We start from the raw sequence: 14,650 nt of genomic DNA on the forward strand, positions 1-14,650 counted from the left end.
TGAATACTATTATTTTAATGTTGGGGCTGGAGGAAGGCCTATTTCCCTCCCTCCAGACAGCCCCAGCAATAAAATAATAGAATTTACATATAATAAATATACCTGTTTCCCGCAACCATCACTGCCATTAAATAATTCATATTCACATTTAATAAATTGACATCATGCTCCTCAAACTCAGCCCTGCATTCAATTAATAGCGCCCAAACCACCCCATCTTAAATGAATAGTCCCCACTATAAAATTAAATTGCCCTATCATCACCCCACAAACAAAATAGCACCCATTAGTTAGCCACCACCTACCACACACACATTACATTGCCACAAGCCCGTTGTGCCATCACACACACACATTACTGTGCCCCTTCATCACCATGCTGTGCCTCTTTATGGTCACACTGTGCCCTCCATGCTGCTTTTGCTCCCCCCTTCTCTGGGCACCCCTTAATCAACCTGTGCCATGCTGCTTTGGCCCCCCTTCACACTCTGCCATGCTGACCTTGCCCCCCTTCACACTCCTGCCATGCTGACCAGCCTCCCTTTACACTCCTGCCATGCTGACCTGCCCCCCTTCACACTCTGACATGCTGACCTGGCCCCCCTTCACACTCTGCCATGCTGACCTTGCCCCTCCTTCACATTCCTGCCATGCTGACCTGCCCCCTTCACACTCCTGCCATGCTGACCTGGCCCCCCTTCACACTCCTGCCATGCTGACCTGGCCCCCTTCACACTCTGCTATGCTGACCTGGTCCCCCTTCACACTCTGCCATGCTGACCTGGCCCCCCTTCAAACTCCGCCATGCTTACCTGGGCCCCCTTCACACTCTGCCATGCTGACCTTGCCCCCTTCACATTCTGCCATGCTGACCTTGCCCCCCTTCACATTCCTGCCATGCTGACCTGCCCCCCTTCACACTCTGCCATGCTGACCTGGCCCCCCTTCACTCTCTGCAATGCTGCTTTGGCTCCTTCTTACTCTCTGCCATGCTGTCTTTGCCCCTTATTCCTCATGCCTCTACCCATTTCCCTCTTTCATCCCTCATTTTCCAAAATTTCCCCCTCATTCTTCTCTGCTTACTTCGCCGCCATCGGAAGTGTTCCGTAAGCTCTGCCCTAACAATGGAGGGGGCGGAGCTTCACCCTGGGGGCCTACCGGTGGTTAGCCCGGCTGCCCGGCAGGCCAGTCCGAGGCTGCCTGGGATTGTTTGACTTGAAGAGGGTGATAAACCCTAGAGCAGGTATTCTGAAAAACTTTCAGGGAAGTTTAATGATAAATGTCCCAACCCAGACTCAGTGGCACCAGGGTAGAGAGGGGGCTGAGCATTCCTTAATCCTGGCAGTGTGCAGACAAGGGGGGGGGGAGCCCCCACCTGTCACTGAGTGTAATGTTATAGGTGTAAGCCAATTCTGGCTAATTCTCATGCAAGATAAGTCAATCAGCCTGGAGTGGTTGAATATATACTGTTGTTATTTTCCCTTAATATTCAGGTATGACAATGTATATCTCAATGTGTGCTTTGTAATGTAATCTCAATGTGTGCTTTGCTAAATGACATGAGTGTGAACCTATGCAAGTGTCAATAATTCTTTGATATTAGTCAGACCCAGGGATAGATAAGCATCTCTGAGGAGTTCTTTTGGCATGCAGAGGATGTGGACCTGACCAGCCAAGTAGAACGAGCAGAGGTGAGATCTCAGGCCTGTGAACATTCCAGATCTCTGAACATCATTTCACTTCGGAAAGCTCTGTGTCTTATTGGGAATCAATCTGACTAAATTGAAAATGTAATTCCTAAGGTGGGGGTGAAGAGGCATGTAAGAAGGGTTTAAAATCTTCTGCTTTAGACATTACAATGTGCATTTTCATGAGGGGGTCTATCAAGACAGACATGTCCCATATTTCTTAAATGTGTTTCCTCTCATACACCAAGTCTTAACTAGTAAGTAGTGACTCTGGTTTTATTTCCTATTTTATTTCTGAAAATTATTTGTGCAACTTACTGTATGTCTTGTTATTAACTGTTTTGTAATTAAGCTTTGGAAACATTTTTCGGATTAAAATACATTTAATCTATCTTATTCTCTGTGATTCTTTGTATACTTACAAAGCCCAGTGAGGCTCATGCTACATGTATATGTGATTTAAATGTGAAGCATTAATAAGTGGCTTTGGTGACCGTAAGGACACCATAGTAAATCATATGTGATGACCTAGGCAGCAATCTTGTAGGGTAGGATGTATTGTTATGTTGTCAACAAAAATATAAATGGCATATAAATACATTCTGTTTTTGAAAGATCAATTTGAGTTGGCAAGAGGAGATCTTAGCTGAGATGGCAGAAAGATAATCAGTAACGTAGGCTCACACAGATGGTGAGAGATCCAGAGAGGACAGATACATTTGAGTATCAACTGCATAGAGATGATGCTGAAATCCAAAGGAGCTTATTCGTTTTTTTAAGAATAGTTTTATAGATAGAAAAGAGCAAGGGACCTAGGATTGAGCCTTGTGCTACTGATAACAACTGATAAAGAAAGTGGAGAGGAGATGGATCCAGACAAACTGACACTGAAAAAGTGGTTTGATAGGATGAAAACCCAGATAGGGCAGTATCCTGTAGACACTTGTATTAGAAGAGAGTGGTCAACAGTGTCAAAGGCAGCAGAGAGATCCAGGATAAATAGAAGCAAATGATGTCCTTTAGATGATCACATTATTTATAACATTTGTCAGTGCAGTCTCTGTGAAGTGTTGGGAACAAAAGCCCTGACTGAAAAGGGTCCAATAGGTCATGTGAAGAAAGAAAGCATGTGAGGCAAGTGTAGGCAATGCAGGAATACAGCGGATTGTTGAAAATATAAGGAATGCAGTGGATTGCTGAAGATACAAGAATAAAGTGTATTGCTGAATATACCAGGAATGCCACGGATTCCTGAAAACACCAGAAATAGATGGAATTACCAGGAAAACAATGAGCAGATGGAATTACCAGAAACACAGTGGAACAGATGGATTTGCCAGGATCACCCTGGAACAGGAATCAAAGGTCTGCTGGTAAGGCAAGAGACTTCATAAATTGGCCCCCCATATTGCAGTCACAGCTGCTTTTTATAGAGTGGAAGTAATTGGGGGCTGGGAGGCTGGAGCCAATAGGAGTTAATGGAAAGACTTATAAGAAAGCAGAACCATGCACAGGCAACATCGGCAGCACTGGGAGAGATAAGGGGCCTGATTCCTTAAGGAAAGTAAACCAAAAAAATAAAAAAGAGTAGATTTGCATCTTGGCAAAACCATGTTGCATTGGAGGGGGATATAAATTTAAAATGTGATGGCAGATTTATAGTTGGGGTGCAGCATGTCCTAGATTAACTTTAAATTTCAGTGTACAAATAAGCTATCAAGTATTTGTGTGCTACATGAAAAAAACAGACAGTGTTTAAGTTATGTGCAAAATAAAAATTGCACCCCTTGCATTGTAACATGGTTTTGTCCAAGTGAAAACCTTTTTTCACCTTTCCTTAATGAATCAGGCCTAAGGGGTGCAAACTCTACCCTAGAAAGCACATTGGAAAGGTCAGGCATGTGAACAGGATTGGACAGTAAGGTCTAGGAGGGAGTAGGGTAGACAAAAAAAAAGTGGGTTTTGTGCGAGGTTTTGAGGAGAGTCTGGTAGGGTGATGCAAGGAGTTCCATAGGTGGGATGTAGTGCAGGAGAAGTCTTAGAGACAAGTTGTTGATGAAGAGGAAAGTTGGTCAAAATCAAAGGTCAGAGGTGGAGTGGGGTGGTCAAATAGGGGTGTATCAAGGGACAAGGTCAGAGATGTATGGGGGAAAGCGATAGTGAGAGCTTTGTAAATGAGGATAATGGGTTCCAGACGGAATGGAGAGCCAGTGAAGGGATTTACAGAGAGGAGCAGCTGATGTGGAACGTCGGGAGTTGAAGATTAGTCTAGCCATTGCATTCAGGATGGATTGTACAGGGGGAAGGGGAGGCCAGTAAAGAAGAGGTTACAGTAGTCAAGGCTGGAAAGAATGAGTGAGTGGGTTAGGGTTTTGGGTACTTCCAGAGATAGGAAAGGATGTATTGTATTTTGGCAATTTGTGAAGGAATGCGGGAGGGACTGGATGTGCCCGCTAAAGCTGAGGGTGAAGTCAAGGATGACACCAATGTAGTGGGTGTGGAGAACAGGGAGAGGCTGATGCTGTAGACTGTGAGCGAGATGTGGGGTGGGGTGGGGTATTGACATTAGCAGGGGGAAACATAGTGAGCTTGGATTTGGACATGTTAAGTTTGAGGAAGTGCTGGGAAATCCAGATTGAGATGGGAGAGAAGCAAATGAACATACGGGATAGGAAAGAGGGAGAGAGAGGTTGGGAGAAGAAAGGTAGATTTTGGTGTTTTCTGCATAGTATTGGTAGTGGAGGCCAAAAACCAAAGGCGTTCTCCAAGAGAGGAGGTGTAGAGAAAGAGCAGAAGACCAGGAACAGAGCCTTGAGGGTCCTGACAGAGAGAGAGACGAGGAGGAGGGAAGGAAGTGCCTGAAGTATTGGCACTATGAATACCTTGTGATGCCATTTGGATTCTGTTATGACCCAGCAGTCTTTCAAGAGTTTGCTAATTAAATATTCCGGGATCTCTTTTACCTATCTGTGGTTGCCTACCTTGACGATATTCTGATTTTCTCCCAAAATCTCTCTTGTAAACACATTAGGGAAGTCCTCGGGCAAAATTACCTATATTATAAGTTGGAGAAATGTTTCTTCGAGTTTTCCCAAGTACATTTTTTTTAGGTATCTGGTCTCGGGTACTGGGCTTCAAATGGACCATAAGAAAGTGGAGGCAATTCTAAACTGGCCTCAGCCTGTTGGGTTAAAAGTTACTCAGTGGTTTATTAACTTTGCCAACTACTACCAGCAGTTTATTAGGAATTTTTCCACTCTCATAGCACCCATTACCTCTCTCACTCCTAAAGGGGGACAAACCAAAATCTGTCCTCCAGAAGCAGTCTCCGGTTTTAGTGCGGTGAAGAAAGCCTTCTCAGTCACCCCAATTCTCAGACAACCTGGCCAGCATAAGCCATTGTCTGGAAATGGACCCCTCCACTATGGGAGCTCGGGCTGCGTTATCTCAGAAGAATTCTTCCGGAACTTTGTTCCCATGTGGGTTTCATTCTAGAACTTTGTTCCCATGTGAAGTCAATTATGGCATTGGGGACAAAGAACTCTTGGCAATCAAGATTGCACTGGGAGACTTGCAATACCTTTTGTAAGGGGCTCTTTATCCCTTCACAGTCTTCATGGATCACAAAAATCTTGTTTACTTACAATCTTCACAATGTCTTAACCCTGCGGTAAAGTGCTCAACCACTCATCCGTGCTACCATTAGTGCGGATAAAGAAAAAGAAAGGAAGAATGGTAAGGATGAAGGAAAAGAGGTCAACCAAATGAAGGTAACAAACCCGAAAAACGCCAAAGGCACACCACTAATCAGGTCTTGATCCAAGTAAAAAACAGGAAAAATCATTTCATGCCCTCACGTAAAAGCGACAAGCAGCATAGCCCTGGGTAACCAAGTTAAGATGAAGCAAAAGACAAAAGGGAGAGAGAAGAAACAAAGACACATCATAATCAAACATTCGGCCTAATGAACTTTCTATATGTGGCTGATTGCCATCTGCCTAATGCTTAATGGCTGCTACCGATGAGCAAGCCAAGGCCCAGGACGTAGCCGCCCTAATGCGGAAGGAATGTGTTTCAAATCGGGTGGGGTCTAAACCCAGCACTATTAACGTTCTCTTAAGTATGACTTGAAATTGGTATCTTGTGAGGGGAGACCCAACTTGGTGTTCTAGAAAGCGTGCAATTATGGTGTCTGATCCCACAAAATTGTGTTGCAAGTGTCAATAGACCAATCTAAATGTCAACTTACAACTGCAAGTGTATCCAGCACCCTTTTCCAGTTTGGTCCGTTTTGGAGTTCAATTGATTGTCTTGTATTATAATGTGTCGCTCTAGTAAGCCTGGTAATGGTCTTGATTTTGATTGGGCGACCAGTTCAGAAATTGTAAATGCTCCAAATAACGCAAGTGCAAATGCTGTGCGAAATAATAATAATTCGTACTTATCAAGCATAAACAATCGGAGGGCCTGAATTAATTTGTGCAAAATATTGCTATCTATTGGTCTCCTCGTATCTGCCGGGACCGGTCTATCATGAGCCCAACCTTTTAGGGTCCTTGCAGGCGTGACATGAATGAGATACATGCGAGGGTCGCGACCATAGCTGTCTTGGATGCCTCCTCGCTGTATCGTTCCCACATGAATGCTGCAATGGCGTCATCTGAATCTAGAATCTTCTTAGATTCCAGGAATTGATACCACTGCCGCCACGACTTTCGGTAGGATCGTCTTGTGGATTAGGCCAGGGATCATTTGTCCAGTCCTGTTATGCCCGCTTGATGATCTGACAAACACAAGAGGAATATGGGATCCCTTTTAGGTTGGCATGCAGAGCCAATGCCCTAAACCTGCACCATTAAAAACGTGATAGCGCGTCTGCAATGCCGTTTTTTATCCCAGGAACGTGATGTGCATTGGACGATATATCGTGTTCCAAACAGCGTAAAATATGATGGCGCAGTAGAGAAATGGCGTGATGGGACGATGCGCTCTGTTTGTTGTCCGATTAAACAACACCCAGATTATCACACCAGAAAACAATGTGCCGGACGCTTAAAACTGAAGCCCAAAGCTCGATGGACACGATGATTGGAAAGAGCTACAGGACTAACAAGTTGAACACAATAGCCCCCTGATGCCAGGATTCTGGCCAGTGTGCCGCACACCATTTGCTGTTCAGGTAAGCACCAAAGCCTTGTGCTCCTCACGGTGGCTGAGTGGTTAGCACTTCTGCCTCACAGCACTGGGGTCATGAGTTTGAATCCCAACCACATCCTTATCTGTGTGGAATTTGTATGTTCTCCCCATGTTTGCGTGGGGTTCCCCCGGGTGCTCTGGTTTCCTCCCACATTCCAAAAACATACTAGTAGGTTAATTGGCTGCTATCAAATTGACCCTAGTCTCTCTCTGTCTGTGTGTGTGTATGTTAGGGAATTTAGACTGTAAGCTTCAATGGGGCAGGGACTGATGTGAGTTCTCTGTACAGCACTGTGGAATTAGTGGCACTATATAAATAGATGATGATGATAGGTCTAGCTGATTGTTAGGAATAGGAGGAGTGGGCCATATTCTTTTACCGTTAAATTCTCGAAGGATCCTCAATCACACTTGTAGGTCCTATTTGATTTCCTGCTATATTCTTATCCCTGGATCAGGCTTGGACCTTCTTGCTGTGGTGCTTTGCAGTTTTCTGCAGAAAATTTGGCCCATAGGAATAACTCTACACACAAAGTTAAAAAGGCCTAAAATGGACTGAACCTTGCGTAACTTTGTAAATTGGTTGGACTGGATTTCAGCTATTGCTTCTATCATTTTTCAGATTTTCTCTTGTGGGAGCCTACAGCTGCCTACCATGGTGTCAATTTCTATCCTTAGAAAAGATAACAGAGGGGCTAGTCCCTCGGTTTTGTCGTGTGCTACAGGGACACCTAACACGAAGAATAGTGCTTGCGCAGCTGCTAGGATGTAACCGCATTGAGGAGATCCTACTGGGCCTATAATCTGGAAATCATCCAAATAGTGTGATATTCCGTGATTTCCTGTTCCTGCTCGGATGAACCAATGGAGGAACAAACTGAACCTCTCAAAGTATGTGCAAGAAATGGAACAACCCATGGGTAGGGGCAGCGGTCTACATAAAACCTGCCCTGGTGTTTGAAACCCATGAATTTAAAGGACTCTGGATGAGGCGGCAGTAAACGGAATGTCGATTCAATGTCAAGTTTGGCTGGAAGAGCACTGCAAACGTTTTCCTATACTAGTGAAAGTGCTGCTTCGAACGATTGGTAGTTCATGAAGTTATGAATGTGATCTATGGAATCGTTGGAACCAGCTGGGTATGAATGATGAATAAGTCGAAATTTGCCTGATGACTTCTTGGGAAACACCGCTATTGGGGACACTATGAGGTTGTGCAGTGGGGTGGTACACAAAAGGGCCTAAAATGCGGCCTAACTTAATTTCCTTCACTATCTTTCCAGCCAGCACTTAGGGAAAGATGTAGGCAGATTTCAAGTTCCTGGGGATGGGTGGACATAAGGTCCCTTGAACTGGTATATGAAAGCCAAATTCAAAACTGTTTCTCAGAAATTCGTCAGTTTCATGATATGGGAAAAGGCTAAGACATCTATCCAATGCTGTGATATTAATTGGGAAGGGAGCTTTGGTGTGAAGTAGGCGCATGAGCTCCTCTTCCTCAATCTGCTAAGTGGGTGGGCCCGGAGAATTTGGTGGCATTATGCGAAGCTCTGCAAGTGGAGCACGCGTGTCTGTATTTACATGCTGTGCCACGAGTGCAGGATCCAGAGTTGAACGCGTGACATCTGTTTCTTTGGAAACAGATGTGAAAGTGAAATAGTTTGTCATAGAGGCCTGGCTACTGGGCCGCATCAACTCCATCCATCAGTCGATGTCTTTATGACCAAGTGGAATACTGGTCCAGCCGCTCATTTTTCGCCTAAATATGTCATTGTCGGATCGTCAAATAGTGGCTTCATCTTTCATAAACATGTCATTCATCATATACAAATGGCGACAACCGTCCGTGCGTTCGTCCAGTCTATACTCTATGTAAATGGCCGTGAAGAAACAATACCCATTCACCCAGTTGCGGAAGGACCAGTACACCTCTTCGCCTGTGCCTTTCTTCATGTGTGCCTGAGCTAGGTTCTTTTTACCTATGTCCGTAATCGTGAACATGTCTACGAGCATTCCTCTTTTTATTTTGTCCCCAGGGTTGTTGGCAGTCTTCAGTGCAGTTGGGCAGCGTCATAGCTAAAACAGAAAGAGGAGGGTTGCAAATGTTCTTCAAAGTCTCCAGTGACATTCTACAGAGTTATAGGTCACACAGAAAAAGGAGAGGTGGGAGTTTTCAGTGCTGAAAGACAAATTATAAGGCTGGCAGTGTTCTTCAAAGGCTCAAGTGACATTCTACAGAGATAGAGCTCACACAGAAACAGGGGAGGTGGCAGTGTTCAGTGCTGAAACAGCAATTCAAATAATAAGGTTGGCAGTGTTATTAAAAGTCTCCAATCACATTCTACTGTGCTATAGCTCACCCACAAACAGGAGAGGTGGCAGTGTTCAGTGCTGAAACAACAATTCAAATAAAAGGGCTGGCAATGTTCTTAAAAGTCTACAGTCACATTCTACTGTTTCATCAAAATGGATTCACATCAGTCCACAGAAAACAAGGAGCACCAAGCAGCTGATGGCACCAGTCATGATGATAGTAATTCCTCTACATCATCAGATAAAGCCTATGTTAAAGTGCATAACAGTTTTAATTCAGGGAGACAAAAATGTAAAAAAACACCTGTATTCAAGGCAAAGATAACTGCAGAAAAAAGTTAAATTGCCAACATGTCATTCTACACACGCAGTGGCAAGGAAAGAATCAGGCCTTCGCCTTTCTTTATGAGTGCTAGTTCTGCAACTGTCACTGAGGCATCTTTTGTAAGGTCAGTCTTGACGATGCAAGACCTTGTCACTCTGACTCAAAAAGTGGTGCCCAAATACTTTTATGTGTAAAAGCCAAGCTGGAAGAAAACAAATCCCTGAGGAGAGTCTATCCTCATGTGCTGTGTGTAAACCTGACCTTTCTGATACTGTACTCAGGGGCGGGCAGGGGGGCAGTGGGCACCCGGGCCACTCAGTCTAACGGCTGTTCAAGCCGGCCGCCTCCCCCCATTCCCCGCTGTGGATGCAATATTTTTTTTATATTACCGGCGCGGGCTGATGCCTCCCAGCCCGCGCCTGACTGTACTCATAAAGAAATCCCCTTTCAGCATTTCTGCAGATGTGTGGATGAGCAGCCTAAGTATAGCCAGTGATACACATATTGAGGATGCCACTTTGGAATTGCAACAGGATGAGGGGGATATTTGTGCAGCTGACGACAGCGCTAATGAGAATGTTGGTGAGGATCCTGCACCAGTGGAAGCAGTTCTTGCACTAAAGACTAAAAAAATCCACCCATTATGTGTGGAATTATTCTTATCCAAATCCTAACAACAGTTGTCCCGCAATTTTTTAGCAGATGTAAAGCCACAGTCAGTTGAGGTAGGGACCTTAACCATCTAGGAACCTCATCCATGTTACGCCATTTGAAGCGAGTTCATGGCAAGCTGAAACTTATGCTAAAAAAATAACAAACAGTCCAGCATCAGCTAGGTCTCTTCTCTCAGCTAAATCCCAGCACCTGCAATCTACACCCACAACAATTCCCTCATCAATGTCCTCAGTAGCGATCGAACTTAGTCCTACAACGAGGTTGCTAAGGCTAGATTACTCCTCCCCTATCCAGGATTCCTCACAAGAATTCTTGAGCGTTAGTCCCAGAAGCAGACCAAGAAGAAGACGACTAGTAGTTTACAATAATTGACTGTTAAGCAATCCTTTGCAAGCGGAAGCAAAGCGGATCACAGACACCATGGCGACTATGCTAGTATTACATCTGCGTCCAATATCCACTATTAATGCAGCTGGTTTTAGACAGTTAATTTAGGTCCTGTTTCCCTGTTACCAAATTCCATCACAACACCATTTTACTAAAAAAGTTATTCCTCATCTGTACCAGAAGGTTCAAAAAAATTTAATCATTGGGCTACAATATGCCATGCTACCCACAGTACCCTTAACCACAGATATGTGCACAAGCCGAACTGGGCAAACTAAAGATTATATGACTGTTACAGCCCACTGGGTTGCTGATTCGCCTTCACCAGCAGGGACAGCATCAGCATGTACCCAACTACGTTAAATTCTTCCGAGGCAGGCTACTCTGTGTATCGCCGGCTTCACTAAGATGCATACAGCTGACAATCTATTACAAAAACTAAGGGATCTCATTGCAACATGGCTTATCCCATTTTAACTCTCCTCAGGATATGTAATTTCTGATAACGCCACCAATATTATGAGAGCATTACAACTGGGTGAATTACATCACATTCCCTGTTTTGCTCACACAATAAACTTGGTGGTGCAAAATGACAGGGCCATGCAGGAGATGCTGTTTGTCTCCTGTAAAATATCTGGACATTTCCAGCATTCAGCAACAGCATGTAGGAGATTGCAGCAGCTACAAAAACAATTTAATTTGCCCTGCCACCAACTGAAGCAAGAGGTGGTAACAAGGTGGAATTCCACCCTGTATATGCTTCTGAGGATGGAGGAACAGCGAAAAGGAGGGGAATGTATTTTACTCAAGCGCAGTAGAGAATACTTTCCATGTTGTGTCAGGTGCTGAAACCATTCAAAGTAGTCACATGTGAAGTGAGTTCAGAGACTGCTAGCTTGAGTCAAGTGATTCCCTTAATTAGACTTTTGGAAAAGCAGCTTGAAAAATTGGCAAAATTATGTGATTTTAGCATATTTTAGCTATTTTTCCAAAGAATACAGATCCAAAACAAAAAACGAAAGGGCAGTTTTGTCAAAACCAAAACACGAACCTAATCCAGATCTAAAACCAAAACCAAAAATACGGGGGTCAGTGAACATCTCTACTTTCTTCACATATCACACTGAGCACTTAAGCTTTTTGACAACCTTCTGCATGGTTGTCAGGGGCATTATCACAGATCAGAGGGAAGGAAAGAAAGGTTGAATGCAAGGTAGGATGGAAATGCATTTTTTATACATTGATGATATCCATCTACTAAGGGTCTTTATGGTTGCTACCGAGGAGCCAGCCAAGGCCAGATATAAACCCAGGAAGCCTAATGTTTTTTTGAACAAAGCATTAAATTGATAGTGGGTGACCGGTGCACCGTCTATATGTACCAGAAATAAGGGTTTAGTCAAGGGTGTGAACACTGCTAACCGTCTAACTTTAGTGAGCAAATTTCAGTGTCGCTGTGACAAGGTGTCTGAATCGCAATATGAAACACAAGTTTTTCGTATCAGTTATCCGCCACAACTTGTAAGGATTGGACTACCTGGCGCAACAACTGCAACTCAATGGGAAGCCTGGTGTGGCTGGGGACTGGTCGTGTACCTAACCTTTTAAGGCTTTCAAGATGATAAAGTTTTTAGTCCGATCTTCTGCTGCATTCGTCCGAGCCATGAAAAATATGCCTGTCTGTGTTGCAGTCATAGTTCACTTATGCACCTCCACATAAAAGCTTCCATTGCAACACTCCTGAGTCATGTGGTCCTCTAGCAGTTAGGAACTGTTGCCACTGCTGCCATGCTGCCCAGTAGGCTCGTCTCGTGGACTGTGCCAATTACCTCTCCACCATATCTATTATGCCGGCTTGATGATCTGCTAAACACAAGGGGGACAAGGAGTGCCCCTGCGGTTAGCAAGCAGAGAGAGAGCACTAAAGCATTGCCTTTGAAAGCGTGATAAGGCGTCCGCTATGCTATTTTCTATTCCTGGCACGTGGCCCACAGCCAAGGCAATGTCAAACTCAAGACATCTCAATATCAATATGCTCTGTTTGTTGATCGATTGAACATCTGCCAGACTGTTGCACCAGAATACAATGTGCCGCCCCACTAGCTTCGCTGTCCATAGCTCTATGGCCACGATAATTAGAAACAACTCTAATACTAAAAGGTTGCCGACTAGGCCGGATTGATGCCAGGAATCCGGCCAGTGTGCAGCGCACCATTCACCATCCAGGTATGTGCCAAAGCCCATTGAGCCTAAAGAGTCAGTTTGTAAGGTCATTTGACGGATGGATATTGGAGGTGTGAGCCTCTGCTTTTCCCACTGAATTCTCCCAGGAAATGGCGCCATACTTGCAGATCGTCTTTGGGCTTTGGTGATAGTTAAACTGTAGCATGGGGCCTAGTTATGCCTGTTGTGGCTCTTTGTAGTTTTCAATAGAAAACCCGGCCCATGGGAATGATACGGCAGGCAAAATTGAATAGACCTAGCATATATTTCACTTTGCACAGGGGGACAAAGTGGGCATTTTGAATATAATTTATGGTATCTATCATTTTTTTAAATTTTGTCTATGGGGAGAGGGCAACAACCTGCCAGGGTGTCAATCTCGATACCCAGGTAGGACAAGCGGAAACATGGACCCTCCATTTTGTTGTGCGCAATAGGAACACCTAGCACTACAAATATCGCTTGTGCTGCCATCACTGTATCTGAACATTGGGTTGACCCTGCCGTGCCTATAAAAAGGAAGTCATAAAAGAAATGGGCTATCCCATGATTGCCGGTACCTGTTTAGATACACCAATGGAGGAAGGAGCTAAACCTCTCAAAGAATGTGAATGATATCGAACAACCAATGGGAAGACAGTGGTCGATGTAAAACCTTGCCTATAATTTAAAGCTCATGAACCTGAATGAGCTGGGGTGAAGGGACAGTAACTGGAAAACAGACTTGAGTCTTATTTAGCTAGTGAAGGTCCCAAATTCCTGAACTAAGTGCTGACTCGAGCGACTGATAGTTCACTGAACTATGCTGTGCATCAATTGAGTCATTGATTGCATTTCCGGTCGGGTAGGAGAGATGCTGGATTAAGCAGAATTTACTGCTTTCTTGGGTATCATCCCTATGAGAAAGACTACCAACTTTGTAAGGGGAGGGGAAAGAAAAGGGCCTAACATGCTGCCGGTGTTATGACTCGCCGGACACTCTGTCAGAGTAACTAGATAGATAGATAGATAGAAGATAGGTAGGTAGGTAGGTAAGTTAGATAGCCACTAGGTGATTAGATAGGTAGTTAGTTTAGTTCTTAGATAGATTAGTTTAGGTAGATCAGATAGGCAGATAGATTAGCTAGATAGATTAGATGGGTATTAGATAGGGTCAGTTAGGTCTGTTCTCTGTCAGAATCTGCTTTCAATTCATGCTGTCATTTCTATATTATGCCTCACCTGGCCAGCCTGTTTCTCCTAGCTCATTCACATGGCTTCCTCATTATCACCTGCATCCTATTGGTTCTACTCTCCTTAAACAGCCGACTAATTCTCTGCAGGATTGCCGGTAATACATTTACCTTAGTGTTCTGCTCCCTTGTGTTTGCCCTGTTACCTGCTCCTGTTGTTTTTTGCGTGCTTAGTGTATTCCCTTGTACCAGACCATTTCCGTTCCTGACTACTCTTCATTGGATTTTCCTGTGTACCGACTCGGCTCTGCTTTGACTCTTCTCCTGTGTTGATATCCCGTGTACCAGACCTGATTCGGTTCCTGACGATTCTACTATCTACTCACCAGTCCCAGTCAGTTTTCTCCTGGACCCCGGTAAAGTCGTGCTCCCAGGCATGGCTCCGGCGTGATCTGCAGCTCCTCTGCTCATCCTAACCTTATACAGAGACGCAGCTCTTGCAGCATCTCTGCGCTCAGATTTCAACAATCTTCCTTTGGCTTCGGACTCAATCTTGTCACAGGTACCATTGACTGTTTACATATATCACCGTATGCCTATAATTGTAGTTACTCCTGGCAACCGTCAAGGAACTGTTTCCCTCCAATCTCCGTACTCTCACCGGTACT

This window comes from Mixophyes fleayi, chromosome 1, assembly GCF_038048845.1.
Source record: "Mixophyes fleayi isolate aMixFle1 chromosome 1, aMixFle1.hap1, whole genome shotgun sequence".
In the NCBI taxonomy this organism is placed as follows: domain Eukaryota; kingdom Metazoa; phylum Chordata; class Amphibia; order Anura; family Limnodynastidae; genus Mixophyes; species Mixophyes fleayi.